This window comes from Emydura macquarii, unplaced genomic scaffold, assembly GCF_026122565.2.
Source record: "Emydura macquarii macquarii isolate MOO-44397 ecotype Brisbane River unplaced genomic scaffold, CSIRO-AGI_Emac_v2 contig_306, whole genome shotgun sequence".
In the NCBI taxonomy this organism is placed as follows: Eukaryota; Metazoa; Chordata; order Testudines; family Chelidae; genus Emydura; species Emydura macquarii.
Genome location: NW_027130443.1, coordinates 6,506,865 through 6,524,787, shown reverse-complemented (window position 1 = coordinate 6,524,787; position 17,923 = coordinate 6,506,865). Strand labels below are relative to the sequence as shown.

At 49.9% G+C, this 17,923-nt stretch overlaps 1 long non-coding RNA gene across 1 annotated transcript; it reads left to right on the top strand.

Moving 5' to 3' along the window:
* Positions 1-7,643: 7,643 nt before the first annotated feature.
* Positions 7,644-17,809, top strand: LOC137157159 (uncharacterized). The gene is made up of 4 exons (XR_010921010.1): positions 7,644-7,738; positions 15,280-15,458; positions 16,561-16,912; positions 17,351-17,809. It is a non-coding gene; the product is annotated as an uncharacterized lncRNA (long non-coding RNA).
* The last annotated feature ends 114 nt before the right edge of the window (positions 17,810-17,923 follow it).

Sequence of the window (17,923 nt, the reverse complement as noted above, 5' to 3'; positions counted from 1 at the left end):
TGGCAGATCGTGTCTCTCTCTAGTGGATTGCTTTAGCAGCTATTCCCATCTGCTTCTGATGGCTTAACCTGTCACTACGCTGTTAGCTGGAGCAGAGACCTACTGTTTTCCTGCTGTCCCTCTGCTCATAGCTGCACAACTGTTTATACTCACATTAGTGCTAAAATTAGCAAGCTAATGCTCTTTGGTCTCAGTGAAAGGGCTTATCAGTAGTCAATTTCAGCTAAAATATTTACCAGGCTGACCAGGTTAGCTAGATTTCAGCTTTAAAATTGAACTGGCCCCTTGGCCTATTTCTATCTTTGACCCTTCATTCATGCTTACGTCTCTTCCCTCCCCGCACCCTCAGGAGAATTCTAGAGAAACCACAAATACAAACGTCTCTACACACACACACACACTTTGCCTAGCACAGCAACCTGTTGGTTTCCTTGGGGTGCTTTTTAATGACCAGAAGGACTTTAACCTTCAGGCCTTATCAAGGTCAAATGTCCCAGCTGCTCAGGTCCCTGCAGAGCCTTCCCCAAATCTTGCAGAGGTGAAAAAGCTGCTTAATTAGATGAATCACGCTGGCAGCAGCCTGGTGCCTCCCTGGGCACAGGAGATGGAAGGCACCTGGGACGGCTCCTGCTTACCAGGTGCACACTGAACGTTTGCCGTCCTTGTCAACTCAGTGCCTGGAATTCTAGGCTCCCTGAAAAGCTGCTCTGCTGCTATTTAAAAATGAGCTTGGAGCTGCCTGGAGGGATTCAATGCCTCTCGGCTGGATGCCGTCGGGATCCGCACAGCGACAGATGGGACAGGGCAGCGCACTTCACATGAACCTGGCGCAACTGAGCAAAGGAAAAAAACCTCGGCTGAAGTTCATCAGGAGCAATTTCCTAATGGCGAGCTCGATCAGGCGGGCAGATAGCGCATCTCCAAGGGAAGCGGGGGAAGCCCTATTGGCTGGGCCAGCTAACAGCGGACTGCAGAGAATAATCCTGCGCTGGCTGGGGATAGAGAGGGGCCTTCACGGGTCTTGCCACCTCTGCTGTGTAAATGCTACAGCGACAGCTGTGTTACACCGGAGCGAGACAGATATGAGAGATTGTCAGTTTCCTTTTGCAAAATCTTGCTGAAAAGAAACTATTCTCCAAATCCACAGAGGGGGGCTGTGTGGGACAGGTTTTCTGGAGGCCGCTGAGTGCAATTTCTGCCCAGAGCCCTGACTGCATAGCAGACTGCAAATCAGGCCAGCACAGCTGTGCCACAGAAAGCGCCTTCCCCTCCCCTCCAATAACTGAAATGCTCATAGGCAGCTTGGCTTCAAACGTCTGTTTAAACGTCTTCAAAAATCTGTTTAAGACCCTGCCCTGGCAGATGATTCCCCACTTTTTACGGTCAAGCAGGAGCAGACCACACCGCAACAAGAGGGGGTCTGAGAGCTGGGCAGGGCAAACCCTTCTCTGCCCCGGCGACAGCCACCAACTGGATTTGAACCCACCACCTTGAGCAGAAAGTCTCCACTGTCGCATGAGCTAATGGCTCATCTCCCAAGCTGGTGCGGCCACAGGCCCACATCCTCTGTACCTTGGATGCAGCTGAGGGATCCATAATGCATCCCAATCTGTGGGTTACCCCTCCCCTCCTCATCTCCCCCGTAGCTTCTAATTAAGCAGGCTCTGAAAGGTTCCTGCCCAGAGTGCACGACCCCCTGCAGCCACTAGGCTGCCCATCACACGCCCTGCTGGTGCCATTATTAGATAGCGTGCCAGGTGCAGGGTCCCAAGGCAATTGGTTACCATGCTGCCTCCGCAGAAGACATGACTCGCCCAGCCTCTGCTGCTAAGAGGGTGCGCCCCATCATCCCCATGCACCTTCTCCTACCTCCCAGCACCCGCCACGCTGTCCCAGTACAGTAGCAGAAGTTCACGCAGAGGACACTGCACAGCCCCTGTCTCAATGCCTCCCCAGCCAGCCTCCAGCTTCCCACAGCCTTCCACGCTTCTATTCTAGTAGCAGATTCTTCTTCCCAGAGCAGCATGTCAGGAAGATCCATGTCAGGTCCCATCACCTCAGCCCTCCACAGTGCTCCGGGATTGTGTGGGTTCCACAGCTGCAGGGCACCTGCCTGCATCGCTTTCCCTCATCCCTTTGGCCGTTGCACCGTCCCTCCTGGTTACGGCCGGGCAAGCAGAGCTGCAGGATCCTCAGTGGAAGTAGCAAAGGCTTTTCCTTGGCTGCATTCCTTTTATCAACATCAAGAGGGGTGGGAGAGGTGAGAACTGCCACAATGCACCTGTGGGAGCGAGGCCTGCAGGTTAAAACACCAGACGGTGTTTGGGGAGTCCTGGGTCCTATTTCTGCTTCTACCCCTGGCCTTGAGCAAGTCACTTCACGTCTCGGTGCCTCAGTTTCCCCTCTGTCTCAACGGGGATAATGATCCTTCTTACCCCCTTCACAGAGAGCTTTGAGAGGCTTAATTAATGTTTAGATGCTTAGAGATAGGAGGGCAAATTGTTGTTACAGCCTCATGCGGTATCGTGGCCCCAGACGAGGGACATGAAGAAAACAGCTGTGGGCAATGGTGGAATTTGCTCCGTTAGCAAAGCTGGCATTCGCTGTCATCTCGGATTGGTGAGCTTCTGCATGGCTGGCTGTGCTCAGAAGAGGGTGTCCCCTTCAACAGCTGGCAATGCCCTCTCTGGCTAGGTTATAATCCTCCCCTGAAAGTTAAGCAGACCTGGCTGTGGTTAGTATGCGGCAGGGAGGCTGCCACTTGAAAACCCAGCTGACTGATTTTCAGGAAGTGCAGAGCACCTGCCCTCTGAAAATCAGGCTCCTTTAAGGTGTCTCAAGGTGGGCCCCCGAATCATGAGCTGCTCTTGAAAATGCAGGCCCACCACCGTGTGTTACCCCTGGTGCCTGGCCAAGTTCTAGTCTGGAAAATTACGTCCTACCTACCCAAGTGCCTCTGGCACTGCCACCGGGGTGTGATAGCACACTTTACTTCCAGCCCAGGGGCAGTGTTGCCATGCCAGTTACTGCATCCCACCCCAGAGCCAGCTGAATTTCAGAGGAATTTCCATCTGTGGAAAGCACTCTAAGATCCTTCAAGAAGCTTGTTGCAATACACGTGTAGGACTGAAGTTCCTTGGCAAAGCTATGAGGGTGAGGGAGAAGCTTTCACAGCATCTGCCCACACTGTGTCTGGTTCTTGCTAATCCTGGCCATTCCTAACTCTTAGGAATCTCTTAGGAGCTCCACGTGCACTCACATTTTGTATATATAGTGATCCTTAACTTTGGAGCTGCTGTCTCTCTGTAGGAGGCATATTTAAAGAGCTCCTCAAAACCTTTTGCAAATGGGACTGGCTGAACTCAGGACCTGAATGAATAATCTGCAGCCAATATGTTATTTGATGGATTTAGCCTCTCTGCTCAGGGAATATCTGCCAGTAGATTGCAATTTCCTCCGGCTTATTCATTATGCAGATTTATGCAGCAAGTGTCTCTTTGGAGACTTTTTTACTCTCTGGATTGATCACAAATCAACATTCAAGATGGGGTGTTTAGCTGGGATTGGGCAGATGTGTCATGTGACACATGCACATTTAAAAAGGTGGCCTCTGCTGACAGTTGCAGGTGCAATCTTGGAATCCACTTTCCCTGGAAAGTAAATTCAAACAGGGCGCAAGCAACATGCACTTGTTTGAATGTTCAGGCTAACATTCCCAGCCGCTGCTTTGCAATGTTCACCCAGCCCCGTTGCTGAGCACATCCCATGAATTTTGTGAGTATCTTGCCACTTGGCCTGTAAACTCTTGGGAATTTGCCTTGCTCTGTTTGTGGGCAGATACCTGGCCCCCATTAATGTAGTACTGAGCACCTCACAAGCTTCACTGTATTTATCCTAACAGTTATAGCACTCCTGTGAGCTAGAGAAGGGCTTTTCACCCATTGTGAAGAGGGGAAACTGAGGCAGAGACTGGCTCATGTTCATGCAGGCAGTCTGTGAGACAGCAGGGAATTGAATGAGGGTCTCTACGGTTACTCCCTCTAACTCCCTTAGAACTTCCACCTTCTCTGAACTTAATGAATCCTAACTAATGTGCCTTGTTGAATGACACCCACCGCAACCCTCCGTTCTTTCAGAACGGTGCAAACCGTCCTGGATCGGAGCTTCGCCAGATCTTATATTTCAAGCTGAAAGGCTTGTGGTCCTGCCTGAAACAGAGAGCACCGAACAATGTCAGAGCTGAGCTGGAAACACTGCTGGGCTTCTCTGATGCTTTTTCTTTTTCCAAAACCTTGCTGGCTGAGGACAGCAGCTTTTGTTTATAAAACAAAGGAAATGAAATCCAACCCACCAGCTCTGCAGATCGCCAAGGTGGAAGAGAACAGCAGGTGAGCTGTGCAAACGCACACAACTAATTGGTGGGGCACCAATCTCCTTTCATGCGAGCCAGGCAGGAGGCACTTGTTACCAGGCGGCATGCAGTGGGTGTGGGTTTCCGTCACTCCTTTGCCCCTGCCCCTCCGGCTTGGTTTCCATTTGGCATTTTAGACTCAAAGCTACCGAAGCAAAGTCGGTACCACTAGACCCTCTGAGCATTGAGGGGACGTGTTAAAATTAAAGGGAAACTATCTGACTAGGAAGGTTTGCAGACCCTCAACTCTGATCTAACTTGAAATGATTCAAGACTGATAGTGGAACAAAAATCCTCCACGTGCTTGATATAATTATACCAAGCTTTTATATAGCACTTTTCCTCAGTGGATCTCAAAGCACTCCACAATCTTGAAAATATTTATCCTCACAATACCCCTGTGTTATAGTGAAGTATTATTATTCCCATCTTGTTTGTTTTACTGAGTCTTAATATGATTAATTTCCATTGCTTACAGTGTATAGATGTATCTACTTTCATTCCCCAAAGCACTTTACAAGTAAATGTTAGATAGACCGAGAATTCACTTTATCCACAGCTGATGTGCAGAGCACAGCATCATTTTAACAGATAGTGAAGGAGACCACACTCATCTGAAAGCACAGGTGGAGTTAGGTAGGCAGATGGAACTACCTGACCTGCAGTTTCATCGGAGCACTGGGACTCCCCCCCGCCCCCCCTCCCGGCTCTTTTGAAAAATACAGGATGATCTTTAATGATCACAAGTGATCAAGAGTTTGGTTTTAGGTCTTATCCGAAAAGCATAGGAGCTGCTATCCCTGGTATTTACCATCATATCTGATTGCCTCCCTCAGGCTGGAGGGAGGTTACTAGTGGAGTTCCTCAGGGATCGGTCTTGGGACCAATCTTATTTAACCTTTTTATTACTGACCTTTGGCATAAAAAGTAGGAATGTGCTAATAAAGTTTGCGGATGACACAAAGTTGGGAAGTATTGCTAATACAGAGAAAGACTGGGATATCATACAACAAGATCTGGATGACCTTGTAAACTGGAGTAATAGAAATAGGATGAAATTAAATAGTGGAAAGTGCAAGGTCATGCACTTAGGGACTAATAACAAGAACTTTGCTATATGCTGGAGACACATCAGTTGGAAGTGACAGAGGAAGAGAAGGACCTGAGCGTATTGGTTGATCACAGGATAATTATGAGCTGCCATTGTGATGTGGCTGTGAAAAAAGCTAATGCGGTCCTCGGATGCATCAGGTGAGATATTTCCAGTAGATACGAAGGTGTTAGCACCGTAATAAAGGCGTTGGTTAGACCTCATCTGGAATACCGTGTGCAGTTCTGGTGTCCCATGTTTAAGAAAGACGAATTCAAACTGGAACAGGTGCAGAGAAGGGCTATTAGGATGATCCGAGGAATGGAAAACCTGTCTTATGAGAGGAGACTCAAAGAGCTCGGCATGTTTAGCCTAACCAAAAGAAGGCTGAGGGGCGAGATGATTGCTCTCTATAAATACACCAGAGGGCTAAATTCCAGGGAGGGAAAGGAGTCATTTATGTTCAGCACCAAAGTGGACACAAGAACTAATGAATTTAAACTGGCCATCAGGAAGCTTAGACTTGAAATTAGATGAAGATTTCTAACCATCAGGGGAGTGAAGTCTAAATATGGATGTAGGAGTGAACTTCTGCTCCGATTGAAGGCAATGGCAAAATACACTGGGGACAGGATTTCACCTCAGGTGTCTAACTTTAAATTCTTTCTAAATGTTCTTGGTCCCATATTTTCAGACCTGAGTGTCCTAAAATTAGGCACCTAAAATTGTATTTAAGCAGCTAATTCAATATTCAAGAACCTGCAGGCTAAGTTTAGGTGCCTAAATTGCCTCCAGTTCTGAAAATGTGCTCCTCCATTACTACACCCTTGGAATGAGAGCTTGTTGAGTGTCTTTTGCTAACGCAAACCAAACAGTGTGTGTAAAACAGGCCCCAGATTTCAGAATTGCTCGGAGGTGCAGGTGTTTTTCCTTCATTGCCGGTTTTAATACTTATGCCCAATTGGAGGTTATGACCCATTTCTATCAGAAATACAGGCACTCAGCCAGAGAACTTTTATTGAATTGCTAATTTTTTTTATTAAAAACAAATGGAATTGTTGACAGTGTAGACCGTTAGTGTTTGCAGATCGGCACGGCACTTTACAGGCAAATAAAAGGATGACATTTCTTCCCCACGGGTTTTGCAATCTAAATTAAATAAAAGCCACACACAAAAAGTACAGCAGATCACGGTGTGAGGGAAGGGGTAGAGAAGTGAGATGGGGAGGCAACAGTTTAGAAGGGGGAAAGATAACTGCTTGTAGGGCAGCGTAGATTTTTCTGCAGAGAGCAGGTCATGTGCACAGATTTATTTTGTTAATCATCTTTTAGAATAGCACTCAGTACCAGTTACAAGGCGTTTTTCATCCAAAATCTCAAAGCACTTTTATAAAGCAGAGTCAGTGGTATCGTCCCCATTTTACAGATGCACAAATGGAGACACAGGGCGGGAAAAGACTGCCCCAGGATCACACAGTGACTTGTTCAAGGTCATCATGTTTACCCCAAGGTCATGGAGTGGTAGTGACTGGAACCCAGCCTTGTGGCTCACAGCTCTATGCTCTAGCCTCCCGAATATGCTGCCTCTTCTGAATTCACTTGTCTCTTCCGTGGTGGGTGGCTCCCCCAGGCAAAGTGTGCGTTAGGGTGGAATATGAATGAGGAGAATCGGAACGCGTTCTCAGCCTTGGGAGCCGCATGGGAGATTTCAGTTAGCGGGAGAAGGAAACCACCCAGTGCCCTCCATAACTCCTGTACAAATCAGACACCTCACCATCATTGAGGGGGCTCCCGACCTGCGTGGAGGGCTCTGATTTTTCATTTAAGAAGCGTGGAGCTGACGGGGAAGCTAGGAAATGTCGCCAGTAGGTGTGTGTCAAGACTGGGGTGCAGGCAGTCAGGTCTAGTGGTTGGTGCTGGCATCACAAGCCAGGAACAGCACTGAGGGTCAGAGCTGGAACCAAACCAGGGAGCAGGACTGGAGCAAGGCTGAAGCAGAAGGGAGCACAGCTGCAGGTGTAAGCCCTGAGCAGCCAGTGGCGCACTGGCTCCCTTCAGCCAATCAGGCGGTTTTGCTGTAGCCGGTCTGGGCTCATTAGTCAGCCTGGGGACTGAATGAGCTAGTTCCCGGCTCACCTGCAGGCCTTCATTCCTGATGGTACACGAGCAATGCCACCCTCTGCTCCTCTCCTGACACAAGTCCTGCACAACGGATCCCGCAGCAAGGAAACCACGAGGTCTGGAACTGGGGCCGACAGTGCCTGATGCGGTGTGGGGATCTGGTTGGGATGTTAGAGGTGGTTGGGATGAAGTGGCAGATCCAGAGGCAGGGCAGCACAGGGGAAGTACAATGTACAGCCGATTGCCAGCAAGTGGCATCACATGGGAGGATGATCACAGGCTCAAGAGGAGTGGCAGAAAGATAAGCCCAGTGAGGGAGGCTGCCAGGAAAAGCAGGAAGGGGCTGTCTGGGGTGAGCATCAAAGTTCTTGGGGAAGGAGGAATTTGGTGGGTCAGAACCCCGTTTCGCCTTAACCCCCCCCCCCCCCGACCCTTTTCATAGCCGTCAATAATCTCCCTACCTGTTATTTCTCTTGCTGTATACATTGCCCTAGCACTGAATCTCTGCATTCTGGATTATTTTCCCCCAGCCAGATCAGCTTGAGGGTGTTGAATCTTTCCAGCCCACATTTTAACGCCCCTCCCCTCCAGGTCCCTTTGTACATTTCTCTGCCCTCACTGTTTGTACCAACTCCCAGTTTAGTACCACCTGTAAATTTCAATAACTTCAGGCATGATGATGTTTATTAGGACCAAGCCTAGACTCGTGCAGCCCCTCCTCCAAACACCTCAACACATTTGGATTCAAATGTGGATGTCTGGGTCAAATGCTTTCAAGAGTCCAGAATGAAAGTCTGAAAGCTCCTTGCTACTTCCACAACAAAGGTCAGTCTCTGGAGGAAATAAGGAAGTGCCGGACTGGATCAGACCCATCTAGCCCAGTATCCACTCTCCGACAGTGGTAAGCACCAGACGCTTCAGAGGAAGGTGCAAGAACTACACAGGAGGCAGTTATGGGATATTCCATCCTCAGGAAAGTCTCTTCCTTACCCCTAATTGTCAGAGAGAAGCTTAATCCCTGAAACACAAGATTTTATATCCATTCCAACACTCTGTGCTTGCATTCATGGTTATAACTCTGCTTCATATTTCTAAGTGCTCAGGATTTTGGAGTCAGGGGCCCAATTCCCCCAGTGTCTTGCACCTGGTCGTTTACAGCCGGGGTCACAATTGCTGTTGTTTTGAATGGCTGGCAGCGTGTGCCCACTTGTCCCTGGTGTAAATGACAGTAGGAAGGGTCAGGCAAGGGACCACGCCCATGCTATTTGTCTGGCCCTGGCATTTGAAAGCCATTTTCTTCTTCAGCTTTAGTGGGCGTAATTCCAACTTGTCACACGTGTCAGTCTGAGCATTCGAGCAGCTCTGACAGCTGGGGGACCACAACCGAAGCTGGCCACGTGATCCTGAGCCAGCCTGGGCTCCATTCTAGGAGAACTGAAACTCAGTTGCGCCGGGAGCTTCTGCAGGAGAAGATAAGCGAAGGTCAGGTCTCTGAGAAGGACGTTGCCCTCTAAAGTGCAGCGTTTGAGACAGCACAGGAGATTCCTGGCAAGGTGGGGCTAGCACAAACCCAATCCTTCCCAGAACCCATAGCTGAGTCTGCCAAGTGGCACCAGAACAATTCTGCCTTGGCTTACACTGAGGGAACTGGGCTTGTTTAGTCTGCAAAAGAGAAGAGTGAGGGGGGATTTGATAGCGGCCTTTAACTACCTGAAAGGGGGTTCCAGGGAGGATGGGGCTAGGCTGTTCTCGGTGGTGGCAGATGACTGAACAAGGAGCAACGGTCTCAAGTTGCAGGGCGGGAGGTCTAAGTTGGACATTAGGAAAAAGTTTTTTACTAGGAGGCTGGTGAAGCACTGGAATGGGTTACCTAGGGAGGTGGTGGAATCTCCATCCTTAGAGGTTTTTAAGGTGAGGCTTGACAAAGCCCTGGTTGGGATGATATAGCTGAGGTTAGTCCTGCTTTGAGCAGGGGGTTGGACTAGATGACCTCCTGAGGTCCCTTCCAACTCTAATATTCTATGATTCTATGATTCTACACGGGCCTGGGGGACATAACTGGCTTCAAGAGGCGCGCGGGGATGCCAATCTGAGTTGGTCCTCAACAGCAAAGCAAGAAGGGGCTCAACGGATACAGGCTAGGCAGAAAAGTTTTTGCTGCAGCTTCGCCTCGTTGGGTGAAGGCTGGAGTAGTAGAACCAGCCAGCAGCATATCCAGTCAAATCCATGGCAGTGCAGCAAACTTGTAGCCACTCCTGGTACATGCTCTAGTCACGCGGCACTGTCGAGAGAGAACCCAGGTCCTCCTACCTGAAAACCTGCCTGGCTTGGGCAGATCCCCACCCCTGTCAGGAAGGGGTTAAGGAGCAGCTCCAGACACAATCAGCCTTAACCTGGTGCAACTGTGAGGCCTCTCAAGCCACCAGAGGGCGGCCCTTAAGAGGGAGGACTCTGAGCCCAGCTCAGGGTGGGGTGGCCTGCTGAAGCAACAAGGGCTGGAATTCAGTGCTTGTGATGCTGAACAAGCAGGAGCTGCTGACTGGGGGAGCTGCATGAAAGCCCTGCCTGCCCAGGCTGTCTCAGAAAGGAGAAGCATTGGTTCATTTCTCTTTTTTACTCTCCTCCACTTTGATTTCTGAAGGCCCTGAACTCTGCCTTTTGTGGGCTGTGGAAGCACCCTAACTTTTTTATTTGGACTGCTTTATTCCCTGTAAGGGGGCAGATGTCCTGAGTGGCACAGTCAGGGGGCTGTGCTCTGTGCTCCTCGCTCCAGGACAGCCCCACAGCAACGCTGTGGTCCAGGGATTGACCTCTGAGATGGGCAGGTGCCCTGCCTCTCCCCATGGGAGCACCAGAGAGGTAAAACTTACGACACTACTAAACGGGAATTGCTGTGTGCAGTATATGGGCTATGACAGAGCTGAATTGTTCTGATTCCCATCTGTAGGGGGCAGTGGAGGCTGCACAGCTAGACATTTGCAATATTATTTCCCTATCTATCTTTCCAGGTTCTTAGTTGGCCCCGTGCTACCCAGGAGCATTTTCCTGCTGTCTCATCCACTCCTGGATCTCCGCCCAAAATGCTGCTCTTAGAATCAGGGACAGCCTCTGGCACACAGAACTCCTCCCAGGCAGTGCCAGCAATCACAAGTGGGCCTCATGTGTCAGGAGAAGCTACTGCCGCTTGCTCCTGGCAGTGAGTTTCTCCCAGGCCATCTCCGGGCTTGTTTGTTTTACTGAATCAGGTGAATTTGGACTCGCTGCTCATAAAATAAGCTGGCTGGTACTGCAGGGAAAAGCCAAGCACTGTGACACCGGTGTCGGCTGTGCACAATTCTCCCTGCACCTCCTTCAGAGCACACCTGCATTCTCCTGAGCTGCAGCTGTTCCAGTCCTAAGTTTATTCACAACAAGGATGCTGCACAGTCCACAAAAGACCTGCAACTTGCTGTATCTACACAGCATCTCCTATTCATTCCAATACTTAGCCAGGCTGGAAGGCAGGGAGAAAGGGAGTGCCTGAGCAAGCCAGGGAAGGTGGAAGGACACCAGCTGGGGAGCCCCAACCATGGGATGCTCCTGCATCAAACAAAAGCCTCATCAGGGCTTGTGAGTGCTGAGAGAATCTCCCGAGGGTGGGGACTGGATTGCCAGTGCCAGGGAGTACCTGTGAGGCTGTCGGCAGCTGCCGATGCTGGGGAGAACAGAATAGCCGGTGGTAAATGCTAAGAGGAACAGAGGGGGACCAAAGCTCCTCCAAAACCGGACCAGCTAGTTTGTGCTTCCCAGCTAGAGGGCTGCGGGGCCAGTCAGTGCAGTACTAACAACCCCAGGCCCTAAAAATCATAAGCCAGCCCCTCTTCTCCAAAAGCATTAGATTGAAAATCTCATGCTGTTTAAGTCAAAAACAGTACACGTTGGGGGATGCTTTTTTTTTTTTTTTTTTTTTTTTTTTTTGGCCTTCTGGCTTCTGAGTCTTTAAGCCACAGGCAGGTCACGTGTTCAAGCTTTTCTCTACACCCATGCGGGCTGGAAGCTGTCTCTTTGTTTTGTATTCGTGAAAGCCGAAATCCTCACCTGACTCCAGGAGCTGTGGCTTTAGGGAAAAAACATCAAACGTGGCGAGAGCTGGCAACACTGCCATGCTGCTCTTGAGTCAGTTGGAAAAGGGCAGCCACAAGCTCCCATCAAACATCCGCTGCTGCAGTACTCACAGCCTCCCAGGTGCTCAGGCTCCTGCCTCTGCTTGTCCCCATCTGGCAGTGCAGTAAAGTACTGAACATTAAGTGCCAAGAGCCTTGTTTCTCAAGCTCTCCTCCTCCTCTGCGTGAGAAGGAGGCACAAGGGACGTGAGTGGAGAAGGCCCAGGCAGTACAGACGAGGGGTTTGCTTCCTCAGTGGATTTCTTTTCATGTCGCACTCAACTGAAATCCGCTCCTGAATTCTGATCACGCACCAGCTGAGCCATGAATATGCAACAGACGGTTCAGTTTTGCTGGGTCCTGTGTGAAAATGACCCAGGGAGAAAGGAAGACGGATCAGGTTGCTCCTGGGCACAGAAAGGCCTTTTTCAGAAATGCACCTTCACTTAAGAGTGGGGAGATCCTCGCTCCCATTCTCAACACCCCTTAGATTTTCTTTCTATGAATTGGGTGCTCACGGATGTAAGGGAAGGGCTGATAGTCCTGGCTTGAAGCAGGCAGATGCTGGGACAGCTTCCCACCCGCACAGCTCTGCCAAATGTGCTGTAATCCTGATCTACAATCCCCCTGCTGTTCCATGGCTGGATTTTTCCCAAGATCAGGCTCTCCGCCATGTTGTACAGTGCAGCTCGTTTTGTGGCTAAAGCCTTCAAGAAGATACTGCCTGGAACAAGCCAGCTTTGGCAAGTGGTGGAGGAGATTGTCTTGTCTCCTTCTAGCTTCTGTGATCTGCGGGGGAGACCGGAAGGGTCTGGGGCTTGAGGATGTTCACATTTGCCTTTGCCCAACCCACTCCCATGGGGGGGGGAGGGGTCCTGCAGTGTCGGGCCTGTCGGCCTGCAGCAAGGTGGTGTCACCACGGGAAGAGGCAGCTTCCGAGGATTGTGCCGCTCAACCATCATGCCAACGGCACCGCAGAAGAGCACTGACGCTGGGATGGTTGAGGCTGGGGACGAGAGCAGAGCTGGGGGCAGGACACTAAGGATTTCAGGATGGGAACCCGATCCTCCACGTTACCAGGTCCTCAACCAGCCCGGATACTGTCGGTATCTAAAGCCAGTCCTGCCCCGGGTCCTGCCCCCAGTGTTTCCATCTGCATCATGCTCATCTCTGTAGTATCTCAGCTCTCGCGCTAATTCACTCCCCGTCTCCCTTTGCGGCACACACAGGAGAGCCCTGGGGGAACGGGTCCCGGCTGGCAGGCGTCCATGGAGGCCTGGGGGAGGGCCCTTCCAAGTGGCTGCTGTTCAGGGTTGTCAGGCCCACGCAGCAGGGAGCAGGCCCGGAGGTGACATGCGAATGATGCTGCTGAAGGGTGAGGAGGATGTAGGGTTCTTCAGGCCCTGGGATCACAAAGCAATACACGGCCAGGCTCTTCCAGCTTTGCACCGCGGCCCTGTGTGATGACGGGGAGGTGGGGACCTGGCAGCAGGAGGCAAGCAGGTGGGAGAAGGCGAGAGCGAGATAGCAACCACACACACCCAGCGTGGAGCAGGAGCAGGCTCCTAGAATAGCTGGAGCAGCGCCCACGGCTGGCCACGCTGGATCCATCCCCTCTCTTCCTCCTCTGCGCTGTCTTTGATCTGCAGAGACCCCACCACCGCCACTCATGCACACTTCTGACTTAGCCCCTTGGTGAGGAGGACAGGGTGAAATTCCCACCCGCTACAGAGCCCTGATGGCAGGGATGTTGGTCCCTCAGATCTCACCCTGGGGCTGTATCCAGCTAAGATGGGCTGTCATGGGCATCAGATGGGGGTGAGGAGGCATAAAGAAGAGAAGAGCCTTGGAACAGAGCTGGGAAAGCCCTGTCCTCGTAGGGCATAAGAACGGCCATACGGGGTCAGACCAATGGTCCATCTAGCCCAGTATTGTCTTCTGACATGGGCCAATGCCAGGTCATCTGCACCACCGCCTCTGCCATGTCCAGTGGGAGACAATCCTAAATGTTTTGGGCAACCTAGGCTATACAGAACCCCAGCAACGCCCTACCCCTTCCCCATCATTTCCCTCATGTTATCCAGGAACATTTCCCTCATGTTATCCACCCCGAATCTTCCTTTTTGTCATTTTACTCCATCACGCCTGGCTACGGCCTCATGTGTCACGGTGAACAATCCATCTTTCTCCATGTAAGTGTTTGGGGACCTGTTGTCATGTGCTTCCCCTTCCCCCGTCGTCCCTTAGACAAGATGGCCATAGTTAGCTCTGCTGTCTTGTCCTCCCTTGTCAATCCCTCCAGACCCCTGATTATTTTTGCTTCTCTTCTGTACACTCCTTCCAAGCCATCAGTATCTTTTTGGCCACGAGGTGCCCAGGGCTGAATACTGCCTGCTAGGTGCTGTCTCACCAGAGCGGGGTCTGTCACATCTCCTGCCTCTTGCATGGTGCCTCTGCTTGTGTAGCCCAAAACTGCGTTGGCTTTTCTGCTGCCATGTTACATCTGAAACTCCTGGCTCCAAGACTTGGCTGTCCCCTCGTTCTTTTTCAGCTCCACCCCGTTGCATACTGATGCTCCATTTTATTTTTCCACCTCTTGCATTTTCCCATACTGAAGCTGTTTATTTTCCACCTATATTTTTAATCCCCCTCTGAAAAGTCCTTTTATATTAATTCTTTATCCTCACTGGTGTTTGCAGTTTCTCCTGATTTAGCATCATCAGTTTCCTTAATAGGCTGTTTATCTCCCCGCACCTTCCAGCTCAGTAATGAAGAAATGTTATCCCCTGACCCCAATCCTTGTAGTTCCCTACAAGACATCTCCTTCCTATATAACACGTTTAGCTTTTGTTTAAGGCAGTTTCCAGTCCATATGGCAGTGCCCATATCCCAGACAATTTGAGTTAATTGGAGGGTATGATTTTATGAGACACTGTGTCACGGGCTTTACTAAAATCCAAATAGAAAACATCCACTGTGTTCCCCATAGCCACCAATTTTGTAATTCTCTCTGAAAAAGCAATCAATTTGTCGAGCAAGATCTAGACTTTATACAGCTGAGCTGTTTATTTGTTTATGGTGCAGTCACTCTATAGCTCAGTGATCTTCACCATTTTTTCAAGCGGGGGCCACTTTGGCAAAAATATTTCAATGTGAGAGCCACGTCAACTATTAAATGAACACATTGCGTGCTGCTCCTTCATGATGGAATGTTACAGAGCCACTCTTGTTACTAAAATAAAGTCTGCTCCTACGATGTACTGTGTTTTCTTTGCACAATATTCACTGCTGAAAATGTAGATTCGCAAGTATACATACTGACAAAATGACAGCATTTTTTGCACACAATGATTCAGGGATGGCTATTGTGTATTGGAACATAAACAATTAGTCAAGGAGCCGCACTTAGGGTCCATGGGAGCTGCCATTGGCTCCCGGGCCTTGCAAAGAAGAACACTGCTGTAGCTGTTCACTGATTTGTTTTCTCATAATATTTGTTCTGTTATTTTTATTAGGGATTAAAGTTAAACCAGTCGGAGATGAACATGGGGTGCTACCTGGCTGCACCTGAAAAGGATATTGGGGACAAGCTGTGCTTTAGAACATGGAGGTTTGCCCCCAAAGACACACACACACACACACACACTGTGTGTGCGAGAGATGGAGAGATCCCTTCATCACAGAATTTATACAGGTGAGGCTCTTTTCTCTATGAGATGGTATTAGAAAGGCAGTGTGTCTCTAACAGACATAGCAAAGGGCTCAAACTAAAGCCTCCTGGGTTCTATTCCCAACTCTGCCACTTGTCTCCTTTGTGATCTTGGGTAGATCATGTGTTTTGGTGCCTCAGTTCCCCCCATTTTCCACAGGAATAATGATACTTATTGAGGGATGAGGGGAAGTGTAATTCACTAGTCAAGTGAAAGGCATTATCAGAGGGCAAACTAGAATAGTTCATCTCTCCAGAATGTGTACATAGGGAAAAAAGGGAAGATTCCCCCTGTAAACTAGAGATCAGGAGTTAGGAGCCCTTACAGAAAACAATACTGCAGTGCTCTGCAATAATGATCTCTAAGGCTAGGATGTGCAATGGAGTCACTCAGCATTTGGGACCAGTGCTGTGGTATCTATTTTATAAAGACTGCAAATACTGTATGCCTCTCTGGAATTTAATCATTCCCACCTTGCCCATCTGTGGATTCCAGAGAGAGAATCCTGCCCGCTAGCACGTCCCAGTGAATGGGAACCACCACTGTATCTGGACCCCTCCCACTCTGTCGGTGATCTGCCTGTCCCACCCTAGCCCATAAGAGCTGTGCTAAACTGCTCTCTCCTGGGGGGCATTCCCGCACTCGTGTTCATCACACAGTCCAGCAGGCATGAAAACCTCTTCCATTGCACAAAATCAGATCAGTGTTTTGCTTCCAGCAAAGAAAGTGCAAGCTTTATGGTGAAAGCAGTTTCCCTGTTTCCTGATTAATAAAAAGAAACCAAGGCCGCAAGCTGGGGAGGAAAACAGCTTAATTGGTTGTGAGTTTTGAAACAGGGTCTTAATGACTAGGTTCAAATTAGCCAGCATCACTTTTCATCCTGGGGAATTGAAATGAAATGTGATTCTCTACAGCAGCCTTTGGCTAGTCTAGCTCCACACACCCACAGCCCTTTTAAAACATGTCTCGGGTAAGGTAGGTAACCTTCCTCTTTCACAGGCTGTGCTGTTTTCCTCACTGTATTGTCTGAAGCACATATTTTAAAACCCCACACACATATCTAAGCCATCTGTGTTTTACCTGCAGATCAAGAGGAGGGCGAGATCCTGGGGTTAAGGATGGCCAAAAGAAATGGCTTTGGACTGTTTTGTTTTTCCAGCGAAATTATAAAGCCAGATCCCAAAGCAAATGAACAGTGTCTGTGTCAAAAGAGCAAGACCTGATTCTCCATCAGCAAAGGCGCAGGGCTGGGTGACAGGAAGTGCCAGTGGGAACAGTGACACCCAAATAATAGTAATAATTAACAGCGAGCATTTCCCATGGCAGCAGTCTGCAGCAACGGTGCAGAAGCACAGCAAGAGCACTGATAGCAACTAGCACCGACGGGGCTGGGCACGAGTCTGGGAATCAGATCTGCATCCGAGTCCTAAGCACTGCAGTAAGTCACTCTGCCTGGCCAGTCCTCCCCCCGCCGTCTATAAAATGAGATAATGATGCTACTCCCTTTCTGTCAAGTGCTTTGGGTGGGATCCCCGAAGGGACGTGGGTGTTGCAGTGCTGAGTGTCACAGCACCTAGGCAATCACAGGAGCACACCAGGAGCCACAAAGCTGAGTTAGGCACCTCGGCTCTCTGTACAATGTGCCACAAAAGCCAGCACCCTAGGCTGCTCCCTACCTACGCTAGGCAATGGGAGAGGCCGACAACAGGCATGTGTTAAGCCCTGCTCCTTTCTCAGAGATAGGCACCTGTCAGGTTAGCAATCCCTAGGCAGAAACTCCCCACCTGGAGCCAGGCAGTGTAGGCACCTACTTCATGGATCCTGCCCTCTGAGAGCTAGAAAATGCAGTCTAACAGCTATGCATTATCATCAACAGGAATGCTTGGATCCGTGCTGCAGAACAATTTAACACAGCTCTTTCTGTCCTCGGCGAGATCTCCAGAGGCAGCACATGGAAGCCCTATTGCTTGTCACATTTCAAACGCACTTGGACCAAACACCAATAAATACACAAGTGACCCCGATCCTGCGTTGGCAGGGAGATGGACTGGGTGGTCTAACGACTCTTTTTAATCTCCAGAGTCTGTGAGTTACAACCATTGCCTAATGAATCCAAAATTGCCCAGTGTGGGTGGAGAAGGGAGGGGGTTTGAGGGGCACCTCCCTAGTGCAGACACCTTTGTTAAGGTGCAGCGGTGCTGCAGCAGGAGGCGGTATGGCTGAACAGACTGAGCATGGCCTGGGAGCCAGGAGTGGTGCTGCTTGGTTGCCTGGCTCTGCCACTGACCCACCGTGTAATCTTGGGCAAGTCCCCTCAAAGTCTCTGTGCCTCAGTTTCCTCGTCTGTAATTACGCCCCTTTGTAAAGTGCTTTGAGGTCGTTCAGCGAACGGTGGGCGGTCAGTGCTGGGTATTTACAAGTAGATTTAAAAAGACAGCGCCCCTGCCCC